We start from the raw sequence: 19,099 nt of genomic DNA on the forward strand, positions 1-19,099 counted from the left end.
GCATTAGCAGATAAAATAAAGTAAATGGATAAGCTTATCAAACAAAGTAAGGATCTAACAAAATAAATGAGGTGATACGAGAAGCTATTATATATACATATATAAGTAGGGAGATGATCAAATGGAAACAACCCTTAAACTGAAAATTACAAACTATTCTAAACCTTTGATTCAATCTAATCTAATTACCCCTTTCGTAACTATAACACCCTATAAATCCGGGGTATCAATTTGGGGCATTATTAACACTAACTACTCACTAAACCTGTACAAGCAAGATATAAATAAAATAATTACCCCGAACTAATACTACTCAGGATCTTTTCAAGGTTAAGGATTGAAAACAAGAACGACAAACCAACTTTATTAAAAACCAAATTGAACCAACTGTCTCAAGAACTCTCTTTTTATAAAACATTATTCTATTCACATTTTAAACTAAACAACCTTTATACAACCTATCACTATTACTTATCCTGCTACACCTGATCCGGCAACTCAAAGCTCTCTTCTGGGATAGGGACAAATACCCTTGGTATAAAAGGGTCTCGCTGCTTGACTCGCTTCTTGACTATTCGGGTTCTGATGGGTTTCATTCTCTACCTTAACTGAAAAACAAGGTGAACAACAATAAAAGGGGGTGAGCCAAAATTTCTCAACAAGCCTGCATCAATTTATATAGTATCAAGAGAGAAGAATATATGAATCATAATCTGCTGGTTTGAACAACCATCTATTTCTGTATAGAATAATAACTTGCCATTACTGGCGATAGCCAAATGAACAATACTGGAAACAAGAACTAACATATGCACTATAACCTGCTGATCAATCAGGATATAGTGCGGATCTATACCCAACTGCATAGACCCAACCAACATAAGGGGTACCTAGGCAACTATGGCCTCATAATAAAGGGTCTGGTTAATACCCGACCCATATCGTAACCATCCAGTCCATAGCTTAGCATCCGGAACAATCGGTATGCTTTTGATGTATCCCAACATCAGGATATATCAGAGTTTATGTAATAAGGGTATCAATATTGGAATATGAATAGAGGATTCAATAAATTGGGAGAAATCAAGAATCGAAATGAAATAGAAATAAGGATCAATAATTGTGTATTAATATATGTAAACAAGAATTATCAAGGTGTAATTGATATGGAAAGTTGGATATATTTCACTATTCTGAACTTAGAATAGAGGAAAAACTTTCTGGGTGTGCACTTCACCTCGTGCGATCCACTGCCTTCTGCCTCTTGCTTGATCCGCTTTGAGGATAAGGAATCTATCAAGGAAAGATATTCGTTTAAATAACTTATCTCATACGCGTATCTCGAATTGATACCACGTAACCCTAATCGTCTACCCATATAATTCTATCTGACTCGCATATATCATTATATAACACATAATGTTCACATAATCACGTAGCACATAAGGAACATAATTGATTTTTAGACTCATAATTATTTTTAGAATCGATACTAGACTTGAACTCGCATTAACTAACACAATCTGGTTCGATTTCTAATTTTTTGGGATTTCTTTTACTCGAGTATACCCCTAATAGGGCCTATAAACAATTAATCAACACAAGCCGACTCACTTCCGAAAGAAATTATGATTTATAATTATTTTTAATGGAATCAGGTCATTTTTCTGAGTCTAAGGGTCTTCGTTTTACTCAAATCGGACTAACGGTGTAATTACTATGCAATAAATAATATTTAATTAATTATAAATAAATTATAATTAATTAGTCATAATTAAATTAACCTTAATTATATTTTTAAATAATTATTTAATAATTATTGTATTTTAAAATAATTAATCCCTAATTTTTAGAATTAATTACAAATTATTATAATTAATTACAAATTATTCGATTAAGTTGACTATTTACAATTAATTATTCGATACGAATAATTATTACAACTCTGATCGTATAAATAAATGAACGCTCGAATAACAATTCCAACTTATGGAACTATTACTCGTATAAATATAAGTTACTCGCATTATTCGGTTAATTATCGAATTATTAATTATATTATTCGATATATTTAATCTTATTTATTAATTACTTAATTAATTATTAAATAATAGATAAATAATTAAATAATTAGATAAATAATTAAAGAATTAATTAATTAATTAATTTTAAATTTCCAAATTAATATAATATTGTAGAAATTATTAATAATAATTTTCAGATTTTAAAACTAATTTTTATTTGATTTTTAGAATTATTAAAACTAATTTTTATTTTATAAAATAAAATAAATAATTAAAAATGCAAGAACGAAAACAGGGAAGGGTTTCGGGTTCTGGAGGATTAAACCCGGGTCGAAACCGGGTCGACCTCGGGTCTAAGAAGAACAGCCCCCTGGCTGCTCAGAAACCCGACGCCGGCGTGGATTTTACGGCGAACAAAATACGGCAAACAATGTTGCTTCCAGCCCGTTTCTTCCACGTTCATGCTCAACAATCAACCACACGACGTTCCCTTGCCTTTCCCCTTCCTCCTTCACCATCCACGACGTCGGAAAACGCGAGAACACCGCCGCGACGGCGGTTCTCTGACGACCTCAAAACTGAAGCCAAACTCAACGAAACGGACATTAATCGACTCCAAATTACACGATCTAATCATTCGTGGTAACAGAAACATCAAACAATCAACCAAACTCAAAACCCGAATTCAAGAATTAAACCCGAAAATACGAAATCAAAATCGATTAATCAATCACTAAAAATGATTACAGAATCATAAACTAAATTGAATAAGCTTCAAAACGACTACTTACATGACTGATTTGGTGAACAGAAACACGATCAAAATCCGGTTTAATTCCAAGAACTCCAAACCCTAATTTCAGAGAGTTGGGGATTTTCTTGAATTTTCTGATTTTTTTCTGATTAATTAACTAATTAATTATTAGTAGATTATCCATTTATATTTATGAAAATAATACCCCTAAATAAAATTAAGGGTCCAATTACACATCTAATAAAAATATTTGGCCCCAATTTTTATAATTTTTGGGTAAAAAATATAAATTTTTAAATATCCAATAAATACAAAATATATGCCAAAAATTCCCAAAAATTGTGAAAATTACAAAAATGCAAAGAAAATGATGTTTGATAATTTCATGATCATATAAAAATAAAAATGTGACTTTTGTAGGGTTTTTGACTCCCGAAGGGGTCCGTAAAAGTCATTTTTCGCAAAAAAAGGTAAATTTGTAAAACGTCTAGATGTTCAGAATAGCGATATGGTATAGGTCGTTTTTGGCAAAATAGGGCCAATGATTTCATTTGAAATACGGGCTTTTAAAACACTGTTTGAGCTGTACGGATTTTGATATAAAACCTATAACTTATAATAAAATACTCAATAAATACGCGAAACACATTCTGATCAAAACAGACAACACGTAACACATAGCAGTTAGGGTTTTACGACTCAACACACTTAATCACATAATAATACACATAATTATCTTTATTAGAGTATAATACAAGCTTAATTTTCTCGGTCGTTACATTCTCCCCCCCCTTAATAGGATTCTGTCCTCAGAATCACGTTATGAAAATAACTAAGGATACTTTTCTAACATATCACTCTCAAGCTCCCAGGTAGACTCTTCAATCACGGGATTTCTCCATAAAACTCTCACTAATGGTATGAACTTATTTCTTAAGACTCCCTGTTGCCGATCTAAAATTCTTACTGGCTGTTCTATATATGACAAATCTGCCTGAAGCTCTATCGGCTCATACTCTATTACATGCTTTATATCAGGGTTATACCTCTTAAGCATGGACACATGAAATACATTATAAATATGCTGCATATGGGGTGGTAAAGCTAATTCATATGCAACTTTTCCAACTCTCTTCAGAATTTTAAGTGGACCGACGTATCGGGGCTTCAGCTTGCCTTTTGAAGCCAAACCTAGTCAATTCCTTCCATGGTGATACCTTTGGTAGTACATGTTCCCTTTTCTGATAGTCCATATCCCTTCTGGCTGGATCTGCATATTTACGTTGTCGATTTTGCGCTGCTTCGAGTCACTTTTGAATAAGTTCTACTTTTTCCTTGGTCTGCTGAATCAGTTCTGGACCTAGAATTTTGCGCTCTCCAATTTCATCCGAACATGTAGGTGATATGCATTTTCTTCCATATAAAGCTTCATAAGGTGGCATTCTGATGCTCGCATGATAGCTGTTGTTGTAAGAAAATTCCACTATTGGTAAATTCTCATCCCAATTACCTTCAAAATCTATCGCACACACACGTAGCATATCTTCAATTATCTGAATAGTTCTTTCGCTTTGCCCGTCTGTTTGTGGATGATAAGTGGTGCTCATGTTTAACTTGGTTCCTAGACATTCCTGGATTTATCTCCAAAATCTTGAATTAAAACAGGGATCTCGATCCGATACAATGGACACAGGTACTCCATGATGCATCACAATTTCCAATTTATCGAATTCTTTAATCAAGTCCTATGAAGATGTTAACAAGTTCAATCTTTCCTTTCGACTCAATGCATCTGCCACAACATTCACTTTGCCTGGATGATAATTGAGTGATACGTTGTAATCTTTGATTAGTTCTAGCCAACGTCGCTGTCTCATGTTGAGTTCTTTCTGCGTGAAAATATACTTCAAACTTTTATGATCCGTGTAAATTTCACACTTTTTGCAATAAAGGTAATGTCTCCAGAATTTCAATGCGAATACAATTACTGCTAATTTCAGATCATGTGTCGGATATTTCTGTTCATGAGGCTTTAGCTGTCTAGAAGCGTATGCGATTACGTTGCCATGTTGCATCAAAACACATCCAAGTCCTCGATATGAAGCATCGCTGTAAATGGAAAAATCTCCTTGATCATCAGGTAATACAAGTACAGGTGCGGTTACCAACCGATTCTTCAATTCTTAGAAACTTTCTTCGTATTTCTCATTCCATTCAAACTTTTCATTCTTCTGGGTCAACTTTGTCAATGGCGTGGCTATCTTTGCAAATTCTTTAACAAATCTTCTATAATAACCTGCTAATCCCAAGAAATTCCTGACTTCCGTCAGAGTCTTCGGTCTTTCCCAGTTTAGAATAGCTTCAATTTTTGCTGGATCGACTCGAATTCCTTCAACACTGATGATATGTCCTAGAAATTGCACTTCCTTCAACCAAAATTCGCATTTCGAAAATTTCGCATAAAGTTGTTCCTTTCTCAACGTTTCCAATGTCATTCTCAAGTGCTCTACATGTTCTTCTTCAGTCTTCGATTAGATCAAGATATCATCAATAAATACAATGATAACCTTATCCAGGTACTTCTTGAATACTCGATTCATCAAATCCATAAATGCTGCTGGTGCTTTAGTTAGTCTAAACGCCATCACGAGAAATTCATAATATTTATACCTCGTTCGGAACGCAGTCTTTGAAATATCTTCTGCCTTGATCTTCAATTGATGATAACCCGATCTTAAATCAATTTTCGAAAACCATGTCGCTCCTTTTAGTTGATCAAATAAGTCGTCGATTCGGGGCAAGGATATTTGTTCTTGATAGTTAACTTGTTCAGCTCACGATAATCGATACATAGTCGCATGCTACCGTCTTTCTTTTTCATGAACAATACTGGTGCACCCCATAGGGATACACTGGGCCTTATGATTCCTTTGTCGAGAAGATCCTGCAATTTCTTTTCTAATTATTTCATTTCAACAGGCACCATTCGATACGGAGCTTTTGAAACTGGTTCAGTACCTGGTGCTAAATCGATGGGGTTATTCTGGTGATATGATTTCGTATTTATATAAGCTGGATTGGCTATAACAACCTCTTTTAAGAACCGAGATCTCAATTATTTGGAGTATCAACAGGAATATCAATAACATACTAAAGTATATAATCTATCTTTAAAAGAAGGATATTTTCCAAAAATTTGAGCAGCATCTCTTCTATATTATTGACTACCAATCGGACTCAAGACGACACCAACAATTAGCCAACAAGTATACCAATCAACTGCCACCATTCAAACTTCTCATTCATAATACCGTACACATAACATACTACTAATCACTTATATCACTAACCAACACAACAATTACCTCTAATTTAACTTAAAATCATATTGAACAACTCTTATTATATCCATACCTTTTCTTATTTCTTCTGATCATAACAGAATATCATTACAAATTATTCTACTATTTCTCAAAAACTTTATTCATTTATTACAGGATTCTTCTAGCTCCTTATTCAATACAAGCTCTCTAATTGACAATTCATATCACTTATACATGTTCATAAATCTGTTCTAAAGAAATCTTTTAATCTTATTTTCCACGGCTCATACTTGTATATGGATACTTTTAAGGACCTATACTACATCTTTCAACCGACCAAACAAATCCTCTACCCTTGAGAATATCCGCTTCTTTTCATTAATTAACTTGTCTAATTTCTGATAACCAACACATGGTCTTAATCAACACTATCATATTCTATGAAACTCATTTGGTTTTAAAGCGTTACTTCTTAAAAGATTTGACGCAATTGGATCACCAGTTATTTATTTATATTTATATTTTCCTATACGGAACCTTTGTCGCTGGCTTAGTCATGAGTGTCAAATTGACCATAACTCATTCACTCGAGTTGGGAAGCCTAACAATTTCTTGAAGAACACGTTCGAAATTCGGTTGCAATTAAGATTTCCTTCTATCTTGAATATTCACGATAAATATCTTCCCGCGATGAAGGGATGCTTCACGTATTAATTGTATGTCTGAGTCATTGTTCAGAATTCCCTTGATCTTCAATTTTCATCCCGACACTCGTTCACTTTGTCTGACGCACACAACTTTACTTCCTTATTTTATAACTAATTTCTTTATTACAGTTCACTAATTATTTATTTCACGTATAAATCTTCTGATTTGAAGCGCATCGCATCAACGCAACCTACCGTACTATTGAAGTCCTTATAACAAGAACACCCGTCTGTTTTGATGTCATTGTAACGACCATAATATCGATGAATTCAATCTTCCTTTCCCGCAGATGTCCATCATTTATCGGATTGCAAACATATCCACCTTCAACACGTAATTCTACCTGTCACACAGGACTATTCCATTTCTTTCGTAATCGGTAAAGAACGGACTCTACGCGAGAGGAGAGTTTGTGAATATGATTTTGATTGAAAAGAACCGGGTAAGGAATAACAATGCAACAAATAGTTGGGAGAATCTGTAAGTCAATAATTTGAAGGAAGAAGAATGAGTGAAGATTTAGATATGAATGAGACAACCATATTTGTCTTAAGATGGCCAGTGTTGGATATATTTGAGATGTCATGTCTAATATGTTTCATGTTTAGTTTTCAGATCTTAACAAACAGGAAATATCAGTTCTTACTGGAATCACGACTTACTGGAAGTTAGGACGTAAGGATATCAGGACTTAGATTATCAGAAGATAATATCAGAAGATGGATATCAGAACTTAAGTACTGGAGGACTAATAGTTAAGGAAGGAAGCTGATTTACAGGAAAAAAGATCGAGACTGATAGGGATAAATAAATCCTGATTTTATTAATAATGGGCTGCTGGACCCAATAAGAAGATGTATTCAGACCAGAAAGGTTAAGCCTGATGGACCAGATCAGGCCTGATGGAATAAAAAAGGCCCAAAAGCCCTGATTATTAATTAATTTCGTAATTAATTAATAAGGGAAAAATCAGCTGTTGAGAAGAGTCTTGATAAGGATATAAATCTTTATAGATAAGCCTCAAGGGGACCTAAAAGGATAAGGGATCAGTTTCCTACTATCTAGGACTCCAAAGTCCATTCTAACTATGAGACTTGCCCACCAAGTCTCCTATACCAAGTCCAATTCAAGGACCACCAACATCTATATAAGGGGTCTCACCCCACAAACCAAGAACTACGTTTTTTGACTTGATCCTTGGCAATCAGCAAGGTACGTAGGCATCTTGTTAAGGCAGATTGAGTCACGAAACACAAGAGCAGTCAAATCGAGCCTCGAAGCTCACGTTCCTTAGTATTAAATACAGCAATTATATATAGTAGTTTTAATCCATAACATTTGGCGCCGTCTGTGGGAATTACGCAACAACAACCATGGCGAGAACACGGAGAACAACCAGCACTCTGGAGAAGGGAACACCATCAGGGACAACCCAGGTGATTTCATCAACCGTGGAGGTTCCTCCCCATTCAACTTATGCATCTACTCAGGGGGAAGCCCAGACAGGGGCAACTCATCCTCAGCCACAAGGGACAACTCCCCCGACTGTTCAAGGTACGAATCCTCAAGTTCAACAAATACATATACCTGTGAATTCTCGACCCGTCGGGTATGAATACTCAACTATTGTTGCTACTAACCCCCCTTATGGGATGCCCCTTCACCCTGAGGTTGGAGGAAGTGGATATGCTGGGCGAAGCGAAGCACGAGGGCGGTCGCCCCCCTATATACGAGGTTTGGATCCTATCCCTGAGGATCGGGAATTTTCTGGTCCATACACTGAGAGAGACTCCGAATCTTCGGATGATGAAGTGGCCCCGAGAAGGAGGCGTCCTGGAAAAGAGCCAATGGCCGATGGAAGGCAACGCCCCCAAAGCACCCCAGGGGCGAATCCCCAAGAAGTGCAGGAAAAGATCAGGGCTCATGAGGCTGAAATCCAAAGGCTGAGGCGTGATTTGGAGGCTTACCAAGCCACCAGACCCCACATACCTCCTAGGGGGAGAAATCCTCCTTCTGTCATAGACCTGGATGGTCCGGTAAGAAGAAGGGCTGCTGTCCCAAGAACTGATCCAAGCAATCTCCTTCCCCTTGGGGATCCTGATGATCCAACTCCACCCTTCACAGAAGAGATAATGAATGCCCATATCTCAAGAAAATTTAAGATGCCCACTATCAAAGCCTATGATGGCACGGGAGACCCCGCTAATCATGTTAGGACATTCTCTAATGCACTGCTGCTGCAACCCGTGAATGATGCTATAAAATGTCGGGCCTTCCCTCAAACCCTGTCGGGTATGGCTCAAAGATGGTACAGTCGCCTACCCCCAAATTCTATTGGATCATTCAGAGAATTAAGTCAAGCTTTTATTAAGCAATTCATCAGTGGAAGAGTCCATGAGAAAAGTTCAGCATCTCTTATGAGTCTTGTGCAGGGAGCTAAAGAATCCTTAAGAGATTACCTAAATCGTTTTACAAAGGAGGCTTTAAAAGTCCCAGACCTTGATGATAAGGTAGCCATGATAGCGCTGCAACAAGGAACTAGGGATGAGTTTTTCAAGATGTCTTTGGCCAAACGGCCCCCTGAGAGCATGTTGCAGCTCCAAGAGAGGGCAGGGAAGTATATCAAGGTTGAAGAGAGTATGAGGAAGACCGTAGTAAGTAATGAGCCCACTGGAGGCAAGAAACGAAAAACTGATTTGGAGTACATCGCTAAGGATAAGTATCCTAGAACTGAACAAAACCCTGATTCAACCCCCAAGAAGGGAGGACCTGGGCAAAAGTTCACTGAATACGCTAAGCTGAATGCCCCCAGAAGTCAGATTTTGATGGAGATTGAGAAAGATAGAGATATTCGCTGGCCTAAGCCCTTGAAGGCTGATCCCGCCAAGCTAGATAAGGGCAAGTATTGCAGGTTTCACAAAGATGTTGGTCATGACACCGATGAGTGTAGGCAGTTGAAAGATGAAATTGAATTTTTGATTCGAAAAGGAAGGCTGAACAAGTATACTGGAGATGGAGGAGACAGAAACAATAATGGAAGGAAGAACTTTGAAGATCGTAGGAGGGACCAAGATGATCAGGGGCGGAATCCCCAACCTAGAGGACCAGTTATAAACACCATTTATGGAGGGCCGAGACCTCGAGGGCCTGTGATAAACACGATCTTTGGAGGTCCAACTGCTGCTGGATTGTCCAAAAATTCCAGAAAGGCATATACTAGAGAGGTTATGCATATTATTGGAGAAGCCCCGAAGAGGGCCAGGACAGAAGTGACATTGGCTTTTGATGATTCCGACCTAGAGGGTGTGAAGTTTCCCCATGACGACCCGCTGGTCATAACGCCGATAATAGGAAATAGCCCGGTTAAGAGGGTCCTTGTGGATAATGGTGCTTCTGTGGATATCTTGCTCCACGACACCTTTCTAAGGATGGGGTATAACGACTCCCAGTTGACACCAACCGACATGCCGATATATGGATTTGCTGGAGTAGAATGTCCTGTGGAAGGGATAATTAAATTGCCAACCACCATAGGTATGGAGCCAAGGCAAGCAACGCAGATGCTGGATTTTGTGGTGGTAAAGGCTAGTTCAACTTATAATGCTATCATGGGGAGAACAGGGATACATGCCTTCAAGGCAGTCCCCTCTTCCTACCATTCAGTCATGAAGTTTCCCACCCGAAACGGTATTGGAGAAGAGAGAGGAGATCAAAAAATGGCTAGAAGCTGTTATGTGGCCTCTTTGAGGGCAGATGGAGTCGGGGGGCAGGTTCTTCCTATTGAAGATATGGATGTTCGAGAAAATGATGAGAATAGAGGAAGGCCAGCAGAAGAATTGGTTTCGGTTCCTTTAGACCCCGAGAATCCTGAGAGGATGACTTTCATTGGAGCCACATTAGAGGAGCCTCTTAGAGGGAAGTTAGTGAAATTTTTACAAGAAAATAGTGATGTGTTTGCATGGTCAGCAGCTGATATGCCAGGTATAGACCCGGAGTTAATTACTCACAAGCTAAACGTGGATCCAAGCCGGAAGACAGTGAAACAAAAGAAAAGAAATTTTGCCCCGGAAAGACAAGAGGCTATAAAACAGGAAGTAGAAAAGCTCTTAGAGGCTGGTTTCATTGAGGAGATTCAATTTCCGGAGTGGTTAGCAAACCCTGTAATGGTGAAGAAGGCTAATGGAAAGTGGAGAATGTGTATAGACTTCACTGATCTGAATGATGCATGCCCCAAAGACTGTTTCCCGCTGCCTAGAATTGATACTTTGATTGATGCCACTGCTGGACATGAGATGCTGAGTTTCATGGATGGATTTAGCGGATATAATCAGATCAAAATGCATAAGGATGACATTCCAAAGGTATCATTTATCACTGACTTTGGTGTTTATTGTTATCTTGTTATGGCATTTGGTCTCAAGAATGCAGGAGCCACCTATCAGAGGTTGGTGAATAAAATTTTTAAGGATCTTATTGGTAAGACTATGGAAGTCTATGTTGATGACATGTTAGTCAAGAGTCTAGTAAAGACTGATCATATAGCCCATTTAAGGGAAGCTTTTGAGGTCCTGAGGTACCACAAGATGATGTTGAATCCGACGAAGTGTGCTTTCGGAGTAGGATCTGGAAAATTCTTGGGATTGATGGTCTCGAAGAGGGGAATTGAGGCAAACCCCGATAAAATAAAGGCAATCCTGGACATGGAACCCCCTAAAACTGTCAAGGATGTTCAGAAGCTCACAGGAAGGGTCGCTGCGTTAGGACGATTCATCTCCAAGTCAGGAGACAAGTGCTTGTCATTTTTCAAGTCACTAAAGAACATCAAAGACTTTGTATGGAGTGAGGAAAATCAGAAGGCATTTGAACAGTTAAAGAAGTATATGGGCCAGGCCCCGTTGTTGGCCAAGCCAGTTCTGAATGAAGTTTTATTCTTGTACTTAGCTATTTCGGAGAGCGCCTTGAGCGCCGTGTTGGTTAAGGAGGAACTGAAAGTCCAGAAACCCGTATACTATGTCAGCAAAATTTTGCATGGTGCTGAGTTGAATTATTCAGCCATTGAGAAATTCGCTTTAGCCTTGGTTATGGCTTCAAGAAAGCTGCGTCCTTATTTTCAAGCTCACCAAATTGAAGTGCTAACAAATCAGCCACTGAGAAATATCATTCACAGTCCCAAGGCAAGTGGGAGACTGATTAAGTGGGCAATAGAGTTGGGAGAATTCGATCTCAAGTATAAGCCACGTACGGCCATAAAAGCCCAGGCACTAGCTGACTTCGTGGTGGAATGTACCATACCCAACCAAGAAGTCGGGGGGCAGGAAGATACCATACCTCAAGACAAGGGAGTCGACAATGGGGACAAGGAAAAAGAATATTGGGTTCTCTATTTTGATGGAGCATCAAAAACAAATTCCAGTGGAGCAGGATTGGTTCTGCAAAGCCCTGATGGGTTCTTAATTGAGTATGCTATGAAGCTAGACTTCCCAACCACAAATAATGAGGCAGAATATGAAGCCCTGATAGCTGGCCTTGGTCTAGCTGGGACACTTAGAGTCAAAAACTTAAAGGTCCGTGGAGACTCAAAGCTGATCATATCCCAGGTAAAGGGAGAATTTGAGGCAAGGGATGATACAATGGCTAAATATGTCCGCCTAGTAAGGGCTGTGATGACCCAGTTTAATGAATGCCATGTTGAGCACATTCCAAGGGAAGAAAATGTTAAGGCAGATGCGCTATCAAAGTTTGCTTCATCTGAGATAGAAGAAAGTTCAGGGAGTGTATACTTTCGTGTTTTGAGGACACGAAGCATAGATGTTAAGCTCGTGGCTCCCATAGGCCTGGGGACGTCATGGATCGATCCCATCAAGGCTCACATTCAAACCGGTTGGTTGCCAAGCGATGCAACTGAAGCACGAAAATTAACTGTTCGAGCACTAAGGTACTCATTGATAGACGGGATTCTGTATAAAAGATCTTTCGTGGTTCCTTACTTGAGGTGTCTCAGGCCCGATGAGGCACGCTTAGCTCTTGAGGAAGTGCATGAAGGTATTTGTGGGCAACACTTGGGGGGCAGGGCCTTAGCTCATAAGATAACCCGTTTAGGCTTTTATTGGCCAGAAATGATGGCTGATGCCAAAGAATATGTAAAGAAGTGTGATCGCTGTCAGAAGCATGCACCGGTTGTTAGACAACCCCCCGAGATGCTGACCTCTATCAACTCGCCTATTCCCTTTGCAATGTGGGGAATGGATATTCTAGGTCCTTTTCCTATGGCCACGGCACAAAGGAAGTTTCTGATTGTAGCCATTGATTATTTCACCAAGTGGATCGAAGCCAAACCTTTGGCCAAAATCACAACTAAGCAAGTTGCACAATTCCTGTGGGAAAATATTATGTGCCGATATGGAATTCCCCGTATCCTCGTCACTGACAATGGAACGCAATTCAATAATGAGGAATTCAAGAAGTACTGTGAAGAAAATGAAATTGAGTTACGGTTCACCTCTGTCGCTCACCCACAAGCTAATGGGCAAGCAGAAGTTGCAAATCGAATAATTCTGGACGGATTAAAGAAGAGGATCGAGAAGTCAAGAAATAATTGGGTGGATGAGATACTTCCCATATTATGGGCCTATAGGACTACCTGTAGAGTCACGACAGGTGCGACCCCTTTCATGTTGGCATATGGGGCAGAAGCAGTAGTTCCCGTGGAGATATCACATTCTTCTCCAAGGATTCAGGCTTTTGATGAGAAAGAAAATGAGGAAGGGCAGAAGCTAGCCCTGGATTTAATCGATGAAGTGCGAGATAAAGCACATGCAAAGATAGTAGAATATCAGAAAAAAGCTTCATTCTACTACAACCTAAGGGTTAAAGAAAGGTTTTTTAAACAAGGCGATCTAGTCTTGAGGAAGATAGAAGCATCTGGTGTAGGACAAAAAGGGAAGCTTGCCCCAAATTGGGAAGGGCCATACAGAGTCAAGAGTGTTCAAGGTAGAGGAACCTACAAGCTCGAGACTGTGGATGGTTTTGAAGTCCCGAGGACCTGGCACGCACAAAACCTGAAGGTTTACTACGTGTAAGATAGGCGAAGTACGATTCTCACTTGTCATTATGGCAAGTAGGTTTAAAAGCACCTGGAAGCTTTGCTTGCGTAGGATTTTATATTCCAGTAGAATTTACATTGTCAAGTTATTATTGATTAGGGTCGAACCCATGCTATGTAAGGTTTTGAAAAACCAGACTTCATGTTAAAGAGTTTTTAAGTTATTTCTATCTAAAGGATGTTTAAACGCACATTAAGACTATAATGATAAGAGGCCGAAGGAGCAACATACAAAATTTAACCCCGAAGGGTAACAACTTCTGATAAAAATAAAGTTCATTAAGAAGATATACAAAAAAATTAGGCCTTGGAAGGTTGAGATTCTTCAGAACCACTATCCGACGACTCCTCGGAAGTTTCAGTCGTCTCTTCAGAAGTCTCAGTCGAACCCTCCGAAGTCCCTGTGGAAGTTCCCTCTGCAGGAGATGATGGCTGTTGAGGCACTACTTTTGAAGGTTCTTCCACCCTTGCCTTCTTAGTAGCAGGCTCGAGTTCCTCCTCAGAAGAATCTTCTTCTTCTCCATCCCTGATCATGCCAGCAAGCTTCTCAGTAACGCCTCCAAGCTCTGGAACCCGCACAGGGCAGGGAAAGGGCGACTGCTCAAGGATCTCGGGAAACTCATCCTGGATAGCCTCCACAGCAGCGTCCCAACCCTCCTTGTAGCTGACTGGGTGAAGAAGGGCGTCATGCTCCACCATCAGGTCTTTGAATTCTTGGGTATCCATCCAGCCGTCAAAGGCTTTGTCCTTCTGCGCCTTCAAGATTACGTTTTCAGCCCGGGCCGTCTCCAGGTCAGAAGTGGAAGAAGCCAATTGAGCTTCAAGGGCCTCAATTTTTTGGTTGGCCTCCTCCAACTTCTTGTTGGCATCTTCCAGGCCAACCTTCCAAGCCTTAGCTTGGTGAATTGCCCCTTGAAAATGGGCGTTAGCCTGCAAGAGAAATAGCAAAACTTTAGAAAAGAAGCATGAAAAGAAAAGTGTAAAAGGCATAAGTAAAGTGCGTACTGTCGCCAGGGCTTGGGCTCCAAAAAGCTCGTTCCCCTCTAAGTCCTGTTGGAGGACAAAGTCTTGATAGTCCACCGGAGAGATGGAATGTTTGGACCATTCCTTGGACAGGGCTGTGCTGCCCAATATTGAGTCCTTGCCCCGGATCCCCCAGGCAGGTTGAAAATAGGCCCCTGGCCTCTGCTTGGTGCGCAAAACCTGGCTGGGACCTTCCTCATTTGGCTCCATAGCCTGAAGGAGGAACTCAGGGAAGCGATCACCAAGCCTAGGATCTTTGAAAATCTTCCCAGCCCTCTTCATCCTGGTCGTTTCCAGGTCCTTTGGCTTCGTAGCCTCCTCAATCTTCTCAGCCACTGCGACAAGCAAAGTCAGTTGAAAACTAATGGAATAAAAATGCAGGAAATAAAGTAGATGAAGGTAGGAACTTACTTTTCTTATGAACGGGCGAGAGGCCGCGTTCTACCAGGACAGTCTCCCGGATAAGATCCCAAGAATGGGAGGTGCCGTTGTCTTGCGTCAGGAGGTTGAAACCTCTAGCCTCCTCCTCAGACAAAGCTATGTCATTTGGGCTCCCATCCACGGCAATCCCAAAAGAAGATCGAAATAGGGAACCCCAGTCTCCACCCTCCCAAACTATAAACAAAAAATCCTTCTTCCACCCCAAATTGTTGTCAGGGATGGATTTCCCATTCACAATATGGGGGATAGTGGGGCGTTGGTTGATAGAAACCCAACCCGGACTTTTATCGGGGCTGTTCTTGAACTGGAAAATCTTCCTGAAAACAGCAACAGATGTGGGGATGCTGTGCTTGGCGCATTGCGACAGATAGCATAGGATCAACCTCCAGGAATTGGGGGGAAGCTGGCAAGGGCTGATGCCTACATCAGCCAAAAGTAAAGGAATGAATGGATGAAAAGGGAGTCTAATACCTGCCCTTAGAGTATCCCTATAGACGCATAGCGCGTCCTTCTTCCACTGACAGGCCCTGTCGGCCGGACCTGCAAGAACCAGCTTAAAAGGTTCTTTGATTCTGAAGCAGCCGCTCAACTTTTCCAGCTCCTTGGGATCCCGTAAGGCGCTGATATGATCGTGTGCGTCCAGATGCGCATCAGACGGATACTCGTCCCCTCGAGTGTTGATCATGTCGATTAAGGAAGTATACCTCGATCGAATAGGAAAATCATTGGACTTTCTAGCCACGTTCATCTTGGCCAAACGAGTCATTCTTTTGTCAGCCATCTGAAAAAAGGTATGAGGCACGTAAATAGGCTGTCTTAAAATGGCACACAATGGAAAAATGAACACAAAAAACAAAAGGAGAAATCTTACCTGAAAAAGCACTCCTGAGAAAGGCTTTGAGCTCCGACTTGCTGTTATTGCTCTGAGAATCTTAGCAGGAGAATGAAGAAGAAAACAAAGAAATGAGGAAGTGAGGAGTAGTGACCTTTCCTCATTCCTTTATATAGGAGGAAAAAGAAGTTGAAGGGACAAAAAGCCCATTAAGAACAAAGGCCCATGAGAAAAAGCCCAGGAAAAAGCATCTTCCAGTAATATTTGATAAAGCCCAATAAAGAGGCCCAGTAATATTTGATAAAGCCCAGTAAAGAGGCCCAGTAATATTTGATAAAGCCCAATAAAGAGGCCCAGTAATATTTGATAAAGCCCAGTAAAGAGGCCCAGTAATATTTGATAAAGCCCAATAAAGAGGCCCAGTAATATTTGATAAAGCCCAGTAAAGAGGCCCAGTAATATTTGATAAAGCCCAGTAAAGAGGCCCAGTAATATTTGATAAAGCCCAATAGAGAAATCCAGGCCCAAATCCAATTAGGATTTGGAAAATTCAGTTTTAGCCTTAAAAAATGTAAGGCCCAAATAAAAAGAAAAAGACCAGGATTCAGGTCGAAATCCAGGTCGTGAATCCTGCTCAAAAACTTTCGAGCAGACACCCGAAAATAACGGAGAAAAAAGACCAGGATTCAGGTCGAAATCCAGGTCGTGAATCCTGCTCAAAAACTTTCGAGCAGACACCCGAAAATAACGGAGAAAAAAGACCAGGATTCAGGTCGAAATCCAGGTCGTGATCCCTGCTCGAAATTTTTCGACTAGACTCACGAAAAAAGCGGAAAAAATAGAACTGAATTGAGGTCGTAACTTCGACTAGGAATGAGGTCGAATTAGACAAGCATTTTACAGAAATAAGGATTAAAAATCCAGGTCGAATTTCGACTAGGATCCTGGTCGAAATCCAGGTCGTGGATCCTAGTCGAAATTCTTCGACCAGGAATCAAGAAAACCAAAGAATTTTCGACCAGGATCCAGGTCGAAACTTCGACTAGGATCCAGGTCGAAATCCTAGTCGAAGGGCTCAAAATCAGAAGCTAAAAGTGGGGAATTGACGACCTAGATCCAGGTCGAAATTTCGACTAGGATCCTGGTCGAAATCCAGGTCGTGGATCCTAGTCGAAATCCTTCGACCAGGATGACAAGGCTGACCCCTATTTTCGACTAGGATCCAGGTCGAAATTTCGACTAGGATCCTGGTCGAAAAAAAGGGCTGGAAATTTGAAAATCCCAGAAAAATTAGGGAAAATTCCAGAAAATAAGGAAAAATCCCAGAAAAATTAGGGAAAATTCCAGAAAATAAGGAAAAATCCCAGAAAAATTAGGGAAAATTCCAGAAAATAAGGAAAAATCCCAGAAAAATTAGGGAAAATTCCAGAAAATGAGGAAAAATCCCAGAAAAATTAGGGAAAAATCCAGAAATTAGGGAAAAAATCCCGGAAATAAGGGAAAAAATTCCAGGAAATCAAAATAATTCCTGAATAAAAGGAAAAACTCGTTGTAAACGTGTAGGTCGCTCCACACTTTACGCAAGAACGAAACCCTGTAAGGGAATGAATAGACTTAACTTCTGTGAAACCTAATCAATGTTTCCCAAAAGTTGGGGGGCAAATGATAGGGATAAATAAATCCTGATTTTATTAATAATGGGCTGCTGGACCCAATAAGAAGATGTATTCAGACCAGAAAGGTTAAGCCTGATGGACCAGATCAGGCCTGATGGAATAAAAAAGGCCCAAAAGCCCTGATTATTAATTAATTTCGTAATTAATTAATAAGGGAAAAATCAGCTGTTGAGAAGAGTCTTGATAAGGATATAAATCTTTATAGATAAGCCTCAAGGGGACCTAAAAGGATAAGGGATCAGTTTCCTACTATCTAGGACTCCAAAGTCCATTCTAACTATGAGACTTGCCCACCAAGTCTCCTATACCAAGTCCAATTCAAGGACCACCAACATCTATATAAGGGGTCTCACCCCACAAACCAAGAACTACTTTTTTTGACTTGATCCTTGGCAATCAGCAAGGTACGTAGGCATCTTGTTAAGGCAGATTGAGTCACGAAACACAAGAGCAGTCAAATCGAGCCTCGAAGCTCACGTTCCTTAGTATTAAATACAGCAATTATATATAGTAGTTTTAATCCATAACAGAGACTAATACAGAAGAAGATATGCATGGAAAGAGTTAGAGGACTAGAAGAATTATATAAGATATCTGATTGATATATTTTAGGAGACAGAATTATATTCCATATCAATTAGAAGTTATCTTGTAACTGTGTGTCTATATAAACACATACATAAGTTTACACTATATGTGTTACGATCATCGAGAAGATCATACATTGTAACCTAGCAGCTCTCGTGATATTTGTTCATCACTGAGAGAGAACAGTTCCATTGTAACAGAGTATTATATCGAATACATCTGTTTTCTGTTATTTGTGTTCTAAATCAATTTGATTATATTCTATACTGTATTCAACCCCCTTCTACAATGTTGTATGACCTAACAAGTGGTATCTGAACCTATCTGTTAACACACATACAGTAAAGATCCAAAACAATCATGTCTAAAGAAGCAGAAAATCCAACCAAGCCCGCCAAAACTGAAGAAACTCCAAAGACTCAAACCTACAGTCGATATGAGACTATCAGGGTTCCCATGCTGAGACCTTCTGAGTATCCCATATGGAAAGTGAAGATGGCTATGTTTCTGGAAGCTACAGATCCAGAATACCTTGACAGAATTTATGAAGGACCGCATAAGCCAACCAAGCTCTCTGTTGTAGTTGCAGATCAGCCAGCAAAGACCATACCAAAGGAGGAAAGTGAAT

This window comes from Apium graveolens, chromosome 9 (assembly GCF_009905375.1).
Source record: "Apium graveolens cultivar Ventura chromosome 9, ASM990537v1, whole genome shotgun sequence".
Classification (NCBI taxonomy): Eukaryota; Viridiplantae; Streptophyta; class Magnoliopsida; order Apiales; family Apiaceae; genus Apium; species Apium graveolens.